This window comes from Geospiza fortis, unplaced genomic scaffold (assembly GCF_000277835.1).
Source record: "Geospiza fortis unplaced genomic scaffold, GeoFor_1.0 scaffold452, whole genome shotgun sequence".
Lineage (NCBI taxonomy): Eukaryota > Metazoa > Chordata > Aves > Passeriformes > Thraupidae > Geospiza > Geospiza fortis.
Genome location: NW_005054369.1, coordinates 3551080 through 3561544, shown reverse-complemented (window position 1 = coordinate 3561544; position 10465 = coordinate 3551080). Strand labels below are relative to the sequence as shown.

Here is a 10465-nt window from a genome sequence, read left to right as displayed (position 1 = left end):
CAGGAATGTCTGTAAGAGTATCTGCCTTAAAGGGAACTTTCAAGGCCTTTCACTGATTTCAATGCCTAAAATAAAAGACTTGGAATATCCGTGTATTGCCCAGGTAAAAAATCTGGATGGACAACCTGTAGATTCTAAATTTTCCTAAGGTAGGCAGCATAACAGCTTGGTCCTGAAACATATCAAGACCTTGACTCATGTGGGTCCATGAATGTGGAAAAAACATGATCTTTTTGAATGTTTTCCTTCAAATTCTGGACAGGCTTTCTACCTGTCAGCATTTTCCCAGCTAAAACTCTGCCAGGGAGCACTGGACACCATTCCTGGCCACAGGAGCCACCCTGGCAGCTCTGCCCAGCCTCTCCACGATGAATTCTGTGTGTGTGTGTGCACATGTGGAAGCAGCAGCTGCACGGGAGCACCTATGAAACAATAAAGTCCTGCACCCTGGCGGGCTGTGACACTGATGGAGCATCGCCAGCAGCAGGATACTCTGAGAGGCTGTTCATCATCATCACCTGAGCACAAGCAAAACCCAACTGTGGCATGACAAAGCCAGGGGGACGGGCATCAATAAAGCACAGGAAAAACAAATGACAGGAAAACAACTGACTGGGAACCTAAAGGACAAAGTTTCTAACTTAATCTCATTATTTCTTGCTCTGAGCTGGCAGAAGGAAAGTCCTCTGCCACAGCCTGCAGACAATTCTGACTTCATACCTCTATCTACATTATGATGATAATAACAGGAAAATAAAACATGATTTAGAAATCTATTAGTGCAAGTGACAATTTACATATATCAGCAGCCTATAGCAATAAGCTCTCAAAGGTCACAATTAACCAAATAAATTGAGAAATGCTCCAAACCTTACTTGTTCAGCTGACCACAACAGTTATTCAAAAACTGAAAAGCAATCAAAAAGTTTTTATCACCAGCAAGTGCCCATTTTAGTAAGCAACGAGACAATAATGAGTATTTATGACTTGAAGAATTTATGTGCACTAAACAGGTTTAAATTTCTCAAAAACCATCAGGAATTTATTTCTTACCCAGAATCAGTGAGAACCAGCAAAGACGAGCTGGTGGGGTCGATCTACAAGAGATCCATCCTTGGAACTATTTTCATTTAACGAACAGGCATTTCAGGGAATTTTGGGAAGGTGGATTTAAGTAAGGGAAATACTGCAGGCTCCAATGAAACCATCCCAAGCCTGGACTGGTGGAACAGCTCCTGTTTATTCCTGGTGGGGAGAAGACAACTCCCCATCCCAGGGAGAGGCACCTCTCACCACTGCCAATCTGATCAGCCTCTGAACACTCTGACAGAAAATGAGATGTGGGATGGAAAGCAGCACTAAATGTTTAATATGATCTGCAATTCACAATTATTTCTGAAGTGTCTTTTCCCTGATAACTTTTTCCACTGCATGATCTTAGTGAGAAGATAATGGGAGATGCTGCTTTTGAATAAGTTATACATTTCCCCTGCTTTACTTGAACCTCACAATGCCACCATTATTAATATTTTTCCTCCACAAAACAGCAGTAGCCTTCCAAAGAAAAAGTCCTTGACCAAAATATCAGAGGATATTAAACTGAGAAGTGATCTACTGATGCAAATCATTAAATCTATTTGCATTTGCTTACTGAACCCTAACACAGAAATTAAACTACATAGTGTGGGAAAAGAGCTGGTTTTGCATGGTTAAAAGGAGACATCTTGGAAGATCCGAGCTCTATGTCATTAATTTTCCTTCTTCCCCTCATTAACAAGTAAAATGTTTTCACTGCTTGAAAAGTTTTAATAAATAGGAAAAAGCAGGGCAGCTGACATAAGTTTTTAATGTAATATACAAGAGCTTTTAATATTTTTACATATATTAATGTAAAAGCTAAAAATAAATGTTAAAAGGTTACATTTGTGAAGAAAGAAAAATGGCATTTACAGTTACAGGGTAAGGTTTTAGAATTTAACTCTTTCTCTCCCAGCATGGGGTGCTGAGGAGCATTTGCCATTTCCCTGAAAATCCCTGGCATTGCAGAGATGAGCCACTGCAGCAGCACCTGGGGGTTAAGGACACACATTCCCTCCCAGCTCTGAGCTCCAGGGTGATTTACTGGGCTTTGTCCTACCAAGCCTTAAATTCTTTTTATAGAAGGAATTACGGGAGGCATTTTAAGAACAGCCATAATTAGTACAGGCACTGGCAGGGTGAGACCTTTGGGTTTCACTGAAATGTGCAAGCCAAAGTGGCCAGGGAAGACCAGGAATTGCTGCTGCCAACTCCAGCTGGAGCTGGGAACAGCCATCCAGCACCAAAAATCAACAGCACCCCAGGGCACATCACAAGGAGTGTCACCAACAGCTCAGGGTGGGGGGATTGTCCCCCTCTCTCCTTGAGACACTCCTGGAGAATTCTCCTTCAGTTCCTGGAGAATGGTGTCCAGCTCTGGGCTCCTCAACATGAGGATCTGGAGCAGCTGCAGCAAATCCAGAGGAGGTCACAGAGATGTTCCAAGGGCTGGAGCCCCTCTGGAGCCAGGCTGGGACACCTGGGGGTGCTCACCTGGAGAGGAGCAGCTCCAGGGAGAGCTCAGAGCCCTGGCAGGGCCTGAAGGGGCTCCAGGAGAGCTGCAGAGGGACTGGGGACAAGGATGGAGGGACAGCACACAGGGAATGGCTCCCAGTGCCAGAGGGCAGGGCTGGATGGGAGATTGGGAATTGGGAATTGTTCCCTGGCAGGGTGGGCAGCCCTGGCACAGGTGCCCAGAGCAGCTGGGGCTGCCCCTGGATCCCTGGCAGTGCCCAAGGCCAGGCTGGACACTGGGGCTGGGAGCACCTGGGACAGGGGGAGGTGTCCCTGCCATGGCAGGGGGGGCACTGGGGGGATTTGGGGTCCCACCAACCCAAACCATCCTGGGATTTCTGCTGGCAGTGACCCATGGCACTGACCTGATGTTTCCAGCCCTTGCACATTAACATGGACAGGGCCCTGCCTGGACAGCACAAGCCCAGTTTCAGGGTGCAGAGCACCAAGCTTTGCTGGGCTGTGTTTGTAACCCTCAGGGTTGGCTCCTAAATCAAGACATGTTAGAACAGCCCAGTGATCACATTTTACAGTGCTGATATTTTAAAACAGCAAAAATAACAAGAAGCTGTATTAGATAATATAACTTGTGCAGACATCCACTTGAAAATACCACAAATATGACTCTTTCTTTCTAGTGTGGAAGATGCAGAGCTCTAATAGTGCTGAAAAATGATTCCACCAAAGAGGAGTGGGAGAATTTGTCTATGCAGCATCATGTCCCCGAGAAATTTCCCAGAAAACAAATCCTTTGCTGATGCCCTGCCCTGTGCTGTGCCACAGACACAGTGCCCGGTGTGTCTCCACCAATGCCAGGAGTAATTCAGGCCAGGAGTGGAACCTTTCCACTTCCCCTGCCAGAGGTAGATTAATGCAGTGGAGCATTTTTCCATTGCAAATCCTTGCTATAAGGATGGGAAAATGGGCTGCATAATGACATGGATTATGTTGCTATTATGTCCCAGAATTAGTGGGTGTTTTCAATGTTGCAACTCTTCACCTTGGGTTTCCTCCCTCACTTCTGTGGTCCTCAAAAAAAAAAAAAAATCAGATGCAAAGATAATGCTGGGAACAATTTAAAGCCCTCGAGGTGTTTTGGGGTGGAAAAGAACGGTGTGAGCACAGACACAGCTGGATGTGGGCAACAGGAATCCCTCCTGCAGCTCTTCTGGAGGGACAGAGCTGCACCACAGAAGAGTTTTACTGACAGGGGTCTGGAAGAGCAGCCTGGAGAGCCCAGACTACCAAATGTGTGATGGGAGCAACGTGCAGGGCTTGAGGGGAACCAGCACTGCAGGGGTTTGTACAATCCCAGGATGGTTTGGGTTGGAAAGGACCTCAAAGCCCACCCATTGCCACCCCAGGTGTCCCAGCAGAGCTGCTCCATCCTCTGAGCATTTGGTGCCTCCTCTGGATTCTCCAGCAGCTCCAGGTCCCTCCATACTGGGATCTGCAGGTGGGGCTCACCTGGGCACAGAATTCCCCTTTCCTGCTGCCCAGGGGGCTCTGAGTGAACATGGCCAGCTCATGGCCAGCTTCTCATCCACCAAAAAATCTGCACTTTTATTTTTTTGCACAGAGCCCTCAAAGGCTTCTGTGCCAAGATTCCAGGAGAAAAGCACAACTGAAGCCTTGCAAAACCCACTCCTATTTGAATCCTGCAATGCTGCCTTTGACAGATAATAGAAATGCAGCCGTGCTGTCAGGGAAAATAACACAGCTAAAGTCTAGTATTGATTACAGTGGAGTTGCTCAAGATTCACTTCAGCTTCAGTGAGAGAGGAACGTGGGTTTTGCTAATCATGCAGAATTAAATTCACCAGCCAGACCTGACAATAAAACTTTGCCCACAAACCATTGCTAAAACCATGTGAAACCACATCCTTGAGCTGTGCTACGTGTCAGGCTGAACTCTAAAAACATGCAGAAAGTTGTTTTGTTTATGTTTTGGAAACACCACTTCCAATAAAAAGTTTTCTTAGCTTGATGCAGCATAAACAATCTGTAGCATCTCCACAAGAAACTATGAAAAACCCTAGCCCAGTTTATTTTTAATAAAAGGAGGACTATGCTATATAATAACTCTTCCTGCCACATCCATTGAATCTGCTGAAATAAAGATTGATGCCTGGATATTTGTAGAGACTTCTACCAGAGAAGGCAATATTTCTTTTTGCCTTTCTTTCCTATTTTTTAAAACACACTTTCCTGTTATTTTGAAGTAATTTGAAGTAACAAGCATCATCTCCCTACTACCCAGGCATCTGCATGTTTTGTTTCCAAGATCAGTGGCAGAAAACTCAATGAGATTTTTGTGCCACAAGTTAAAAGATATTTGGAAATGAAAGGTTTTCTTTGAAAGAGGAACATTTATGTAAGAGGGATCTTCTTCTGGTGACTCCTCCACAGGCACCACAAACAGGCTCTCCCTTGGCTCATCAGTGTGAAAAGCAATGCTGTCAGCACTGGGAGGGGTTAAAAGGCCAAAATCCTGGATTTGAACAAGCATCACCCAGAGGAACCAGGTGCTCCCTGAGCCAAAGCAGCACCTTGAAGGCTTTGGGCACAAGGCACTTCAGAAGTAAAGAACAGGTGGGAGTTGTGGCTGGATTTGTCCACAGGCACTGGTGTTTCAACACAGCATTCTGGAATTGTTAAGGCTGGAGAATTCCTCCAGGATCATCAGATCCAACCATCAACCAGCACCACCAACCATGTCCTCAAGCTTGAACCCACCCAGGGACGGGGACTCCAGCACCTCCCTGGGCTATTCCAAAGCTTTACAATCCTTTCCACAAAAAGCTTTCTCCTAATTTCAACCTAAACCTGCCCTGGCCCAGCCTGAGGCCGTTCCCTCTGCTCCTGTCCCTGTTCCCTGGAGCAGAGCCCGACCCCCCGGCTGTGCCCTCCTGGCAGGAGCTGTGCAGAGCCACAAGGGCCCCTGAGCCTCCTTTGCTCCAGGTGAGCCCCTGCCCAGCTCCTCAGGGATTCTCCAGCCCCTTCCCAGCTCCTCAGGGATTCTCCAGCCCCTTCCCGGCTCCTCAGGGATTCTCCAGCCCCTTCCCAGCTCCTCAGGGATTCTCCAGCCCCTTCCCAGCTCCTCAGGGATTCTCCAGCCCCTTCCCAGCTCCTCAGGGATTCTCCATTCCCTTCCCAGCTCCCTCAGGAGTTCTCCTGCCCCTTTCCCCAGCCCCATTCCTTTCCCTGTTCCCACTCTAGATCTAAAGCTCATCCCAACCCATTAATTTCTTTACCCCAAGTATGTCCTCTGGCTCATTCAGGGTTTATCCTGCACCATTTTAAATAGGAAATTGCTGTTGTGACACAATATTCAAGAAAGAACTTGAATGAGGAAGAGTGGAGCCTCTTCCAAGCCACACTGTCAATAATCCTCTACTCACAGAAGTCACTTCAGATGTTCATGGTAGACCAGGAATCCACTCCAAGCTGCAGAGAAGTCACATCCTTACCTCCTTCAGTGGGTTTTTACTGTGCCCCTGAGCTCCACTAAGTTTCTTAGCCTTGGCTGATGCTCAGTGGAAAAATAGGAGGAGTGGCACTCTCCCAAATGCCTCCCACTTGTGGCATCAAAGTGAGATATCACTCCCAGTAAATTTTACAGCATGAGGAATGAAACAGTTAGCAAAGTTGACATTTAAACCATCACCACTGGCTATGATTAAATACCTCAGAGATGAACTGAGTGGTTCACACCTCTCCAAGTTATTGTTCTAGGCTCTTATCAGACTCCCTGCCCCACTGCATCCTCTGCCTTTGCACACACCTGAGATTTTCCTGCCATCTCTAATAGCTGGAAACCTGCTTAAACTGAGATTCTGGAGAGTTTCTGATCATGTTACAGTGACAGAGAGAGATTGGCTGAAACCCTGGTGAACTTCTTGAACTGCAGATTCACCCTGAAAGCTTGAGGCAGATTAATAATATGGGAAGGGCCAAACTGGCTCCTTGCTCCTCCTCTTCTGATGTCCCTCAGTGAGATGGAGGGAGATGAAACACAAAGGAAAACTGCAAACAACCTGCAGGGAACACAGAGGGCAGATGAGATCACACTGCTCCTGAAAGAGCCCATAAGGGTGTATTCCTACAGCACCAGGAAAATGCAGGCTTTGACCATTTGTCAGGCTGCCCAAACATGCAGGAAGCGCCAACACCTTCTCTGCAGTCTCCCAAATTCAGGTTCACACCAACAACACCCAGTTCCTCAGGCTCCTCTGGCAAGCTCGAGCTGGCCCCACACCCCAGCAGCCCCAGAGGGCCAGGAGGGGCTGTCCCCAAATCATCCCCATCTTGGATGTCCCACCCAGGATGGCAGTGACAGACCACAGGTGCTCAGCTGAGCTTTCCAGTGCAAGACTTAACTCATGGTGGCATCCTCAAATCCCAGGTGAATAAATAACATTCCACACCCGGGCTATGGCCATCACCTAGGATCTGTGCCCACCTGCCAGATGGCAAATTTAACTTTCCTGTCACCCACACCCAGCAGCAGGATGATGGTGGTCATCCCTCCATGTGCCCAGCAGGATTTTCCAACCACACAATGAAAGCTGTTTACTTTTTCTCAAAACGGGTTCTACTACAGCCCTTTTACTGAAACCCTCCAGTTCCCCCAGTGCTTCCCTCCCCAGCACATGTGCAGCCCAGACAAACCCTGCCTCACCTGACCAGGGTGGTTTTCCTGAGGAAAAGGGAATTCCTGAGAGAATTTGGATTTTTGCAACACAGGGAGAAACTGCTCCCTGCTGCCATCCCAATGCCAGCTCACTTTTCCAAAGTATTTTGTGCTGTAAATATTCAGCAGAGGGAAAACCATGGTTTGTGTTACCTGCTCACCAAGGGGATAATTTACTCCTGCACCTCTGGAATGAGTCAAGGCCTCTCAAAGCAGAGTCATCCCAGGGTGGGAACACCACAGCTGACAGCAGAACAACAAAAAAACCTAATTCTGAAACTCCAAAGCTGCTGAAGACACTTTGAAGTAAAGCACCAGTAAAAAAAGGAAGTTTTTCTTTTGTACTTGAGCAAGAAGTGTTAAACATTTGCAATATTTCAGGTTGGGATGTTGGAGGAATATCAATCCAAACTTATCATTAGATTGGAATGAATTGAAAAGAAAAACTACAACAGCTGATATAGCATGAAATAGATATACTATATACCATTATATTGTACTATATAATTATATATATTATATATATAATAATAAATTATATAATAATTATTCATAGAATAGAAATTATAGAACTTACATTTTATTTTTATATCTATCTATCTATCTATCTATCTATCTATCTATCTATCTATCTATCTATCTACTATCTACCTATCTATATATATATATCTAAAAAATACATATACACAGCTTATGCACACTTTAGGGTTTTTAAAATCTGAACTGTGAAACTGAAGTTCTTAGAAATAGATACAATTGTCCAGATTAAGATGTCAAACCTTCAGGGACCTGTTTGGATCAGGACATCCCTACCACAGAACCCCAGACTGGTTTGGGTCCCTCAAAGCCCACCCAGTGCCCCCCCTACCTGGCAGGGCCACCTCCCCCTGCCCCAGCTGCTCCAAGCCCCACCCAGTTCCAGGAGTGGGATGCACACCATGGATTTCAGAAACCTGGACAGAGATGCCTCCTCTCCAAGAGAAACCACCCCTGTGTGACGTGTCTGGAGTTTTAAACCCTGCAGCTTCCCGAGGAGCAGAATAACCTCAGGTTATTACAATTAGTTTCATCTCATTAATAGATCAATTTCTTTCAAGCATACTGAAACTGGGTTTTACTTTGTTGCTTCTCCTTTTAGGCTCCATTATAGTCTGTGTTCTTAAGTTTTAAGGAGAGCCATCAGTGAGGAGGCTGTAATCTCAGGTGATTAATTGCACAGCATTTTACAAGCTGTAAAACAGAGCGAGACCTCCACAAAGCGATTATGCCATTAACCAGGGGCTCTTATCAGATTTTTCTACAACTACCAGGTTTGTCTGACAGATTGCATGTCTTAAGTATTTATATATTTCAAAGGTTTACTTATTTTTGTTGTTAAAAAACCCTAAAATCTCTATTGATTGTTACATGCAATTCCACATGAGAAGTCCCAAGCACCGTGGAGCAGAATACCAATATTTATTACCAGACTTGTGCTCATTATGGTTCTCTCTGACAGGGGTCCATTAAAATCAATTTTTATGCTTCTTACGTCTTTTTTTTCCCACCCAATGTTCTTGCCATGGCGTTTATTAGCCAGTTAGGAGAAACACCAGGCACTGCTTTGTTTTTATTTTGTTCTGTCGAAAATAATGAGGCCAGATTTAACAACTATTCACTAGCGATGAGTAGAAGAGATTAAATGTTATACTTCAGCACAAACATTTACAGATGGCTTTAAAATTTTTAGAACTTTATCAGTGCTAAAGACAAAAGGAAGTCCCACCTTTCTTCTTCAGATTTAAATTCGTAAAGTAATCATAAAAACACTCTTGCCTTTAGCTTCAGAGTTATTCCTCAGTGATAGACCCTCTAATGTAACAATTTTGGCACATAAATCATGCAGCCTGTGAGGTCGAGAGTTACCAGGATGCCACTAATGCCTCAAGATGAAGTGAAGTCAGCTCACCAATGAGAAAAGTGAAAGATCTAGAACAGGTAAAAAAATCAAAATTTAGGAAAAGGATCCAAACTGTCCAACTTCCAATGAAGAACAAGATCATGAGAAACTTCAACTAGAGAAAATGAACATGTTACAGCAAACCAGATGTCCTGGTAAAACAAAACCAGATTTTTTTACCAGATGTTCTGGTAAAAGAGCAGCACTCATCCCTATAAATAGCTCTGAGAGCCCCCAAATCTTTTTCCTACTTTTATTTCACTCCCTCACTGACATTTACCCTTCACAAGGTGAAGATCCTCATCCCCTGGGCTGCTCTCCAGGCAGGTTTTGCTCTGCAGCAAAGCCAAGTTCCAAGTCTATCCTAAATACCCATTTATTTCCATTCCTCATCAGCAGAAATCCAGAATCTGAAGGAAGTGCAGCAGTTATTTCCATATCCCTGGAGTTGGCAAAACTGTGAAATCCAGAGGCTTCAGAGTTTTTGCATGGAGGTAAAATCACATTTCAACCAGAACACACATTATGCCCCATAGTCCTGATTAATTTCACACCCATTTCAGTTACAAGGAGAATAAAAGAGGAGAACAGGCATCCTACAAATCCATGGAGAACTTCAGAGGCAAACACAGCATGAAAAAAAGACAATGTTGGGAAAAGAAGCCAAACCTGCTTGAGTCTTGTCAGTGGCAGCACTGATGTAGCAGACTTTGGAAAAGTGGAATTTAATTGCCGAACTCAGCTGAAAAACCAGTCTTAGAGAAGTCGGAGAAAGTCTAAGAAGTCTTGATTTTGCCAAAGAAATTCGGCATAGAAATTTAGCATCTAATTCTGAATGAATTCAACATTGCTTCGAAAAATGTCACTGAATATTTCCTCACAAATAAGGAAAAAAAATCAAATATCTGAGCAGGACAGATGGACTCCAGCAGACTGAACACAACTTAGAACAAACAGGAAAATGCACTGATGTCTCCTCAGCCAGGTCTAGATTTGAGACATCACCTGCACAGCCAGGTGGGACCTGTTCCAAACTCCAGCAGACATTACAGCTCTGGGAAAACAACTACAGCCCTCACCAGTACTACACAGTAATTAAAACAATCAGTCAATCCTGCTTCTACCTGTTGGAGCACAGATCTCTAGATAAAAATATAAAAAAATGAAAATAGAAAAATAAAATTAAAAATATAAAAATATAAAAATATAAAAATAATATAATAATATAAACTATATAGAAA

At 44.5% G+C, this 10465-nt stretch overlaps 1 protein-coding gene across 2 annotated transcripts in view; it reads right to left on the bottom strand.

Moving 5' to 3' along the window:
• MGMT (O-6-methylguanine-DNA methyltransferase) overlaps window positions 1-10465 on the bottom strand; it is a 130700-nt gene that overhangs the window by 107906 nt on the left and 12329 nt on the right. The gene's annotated exons all lie outside the window — the stretch shown is intronic.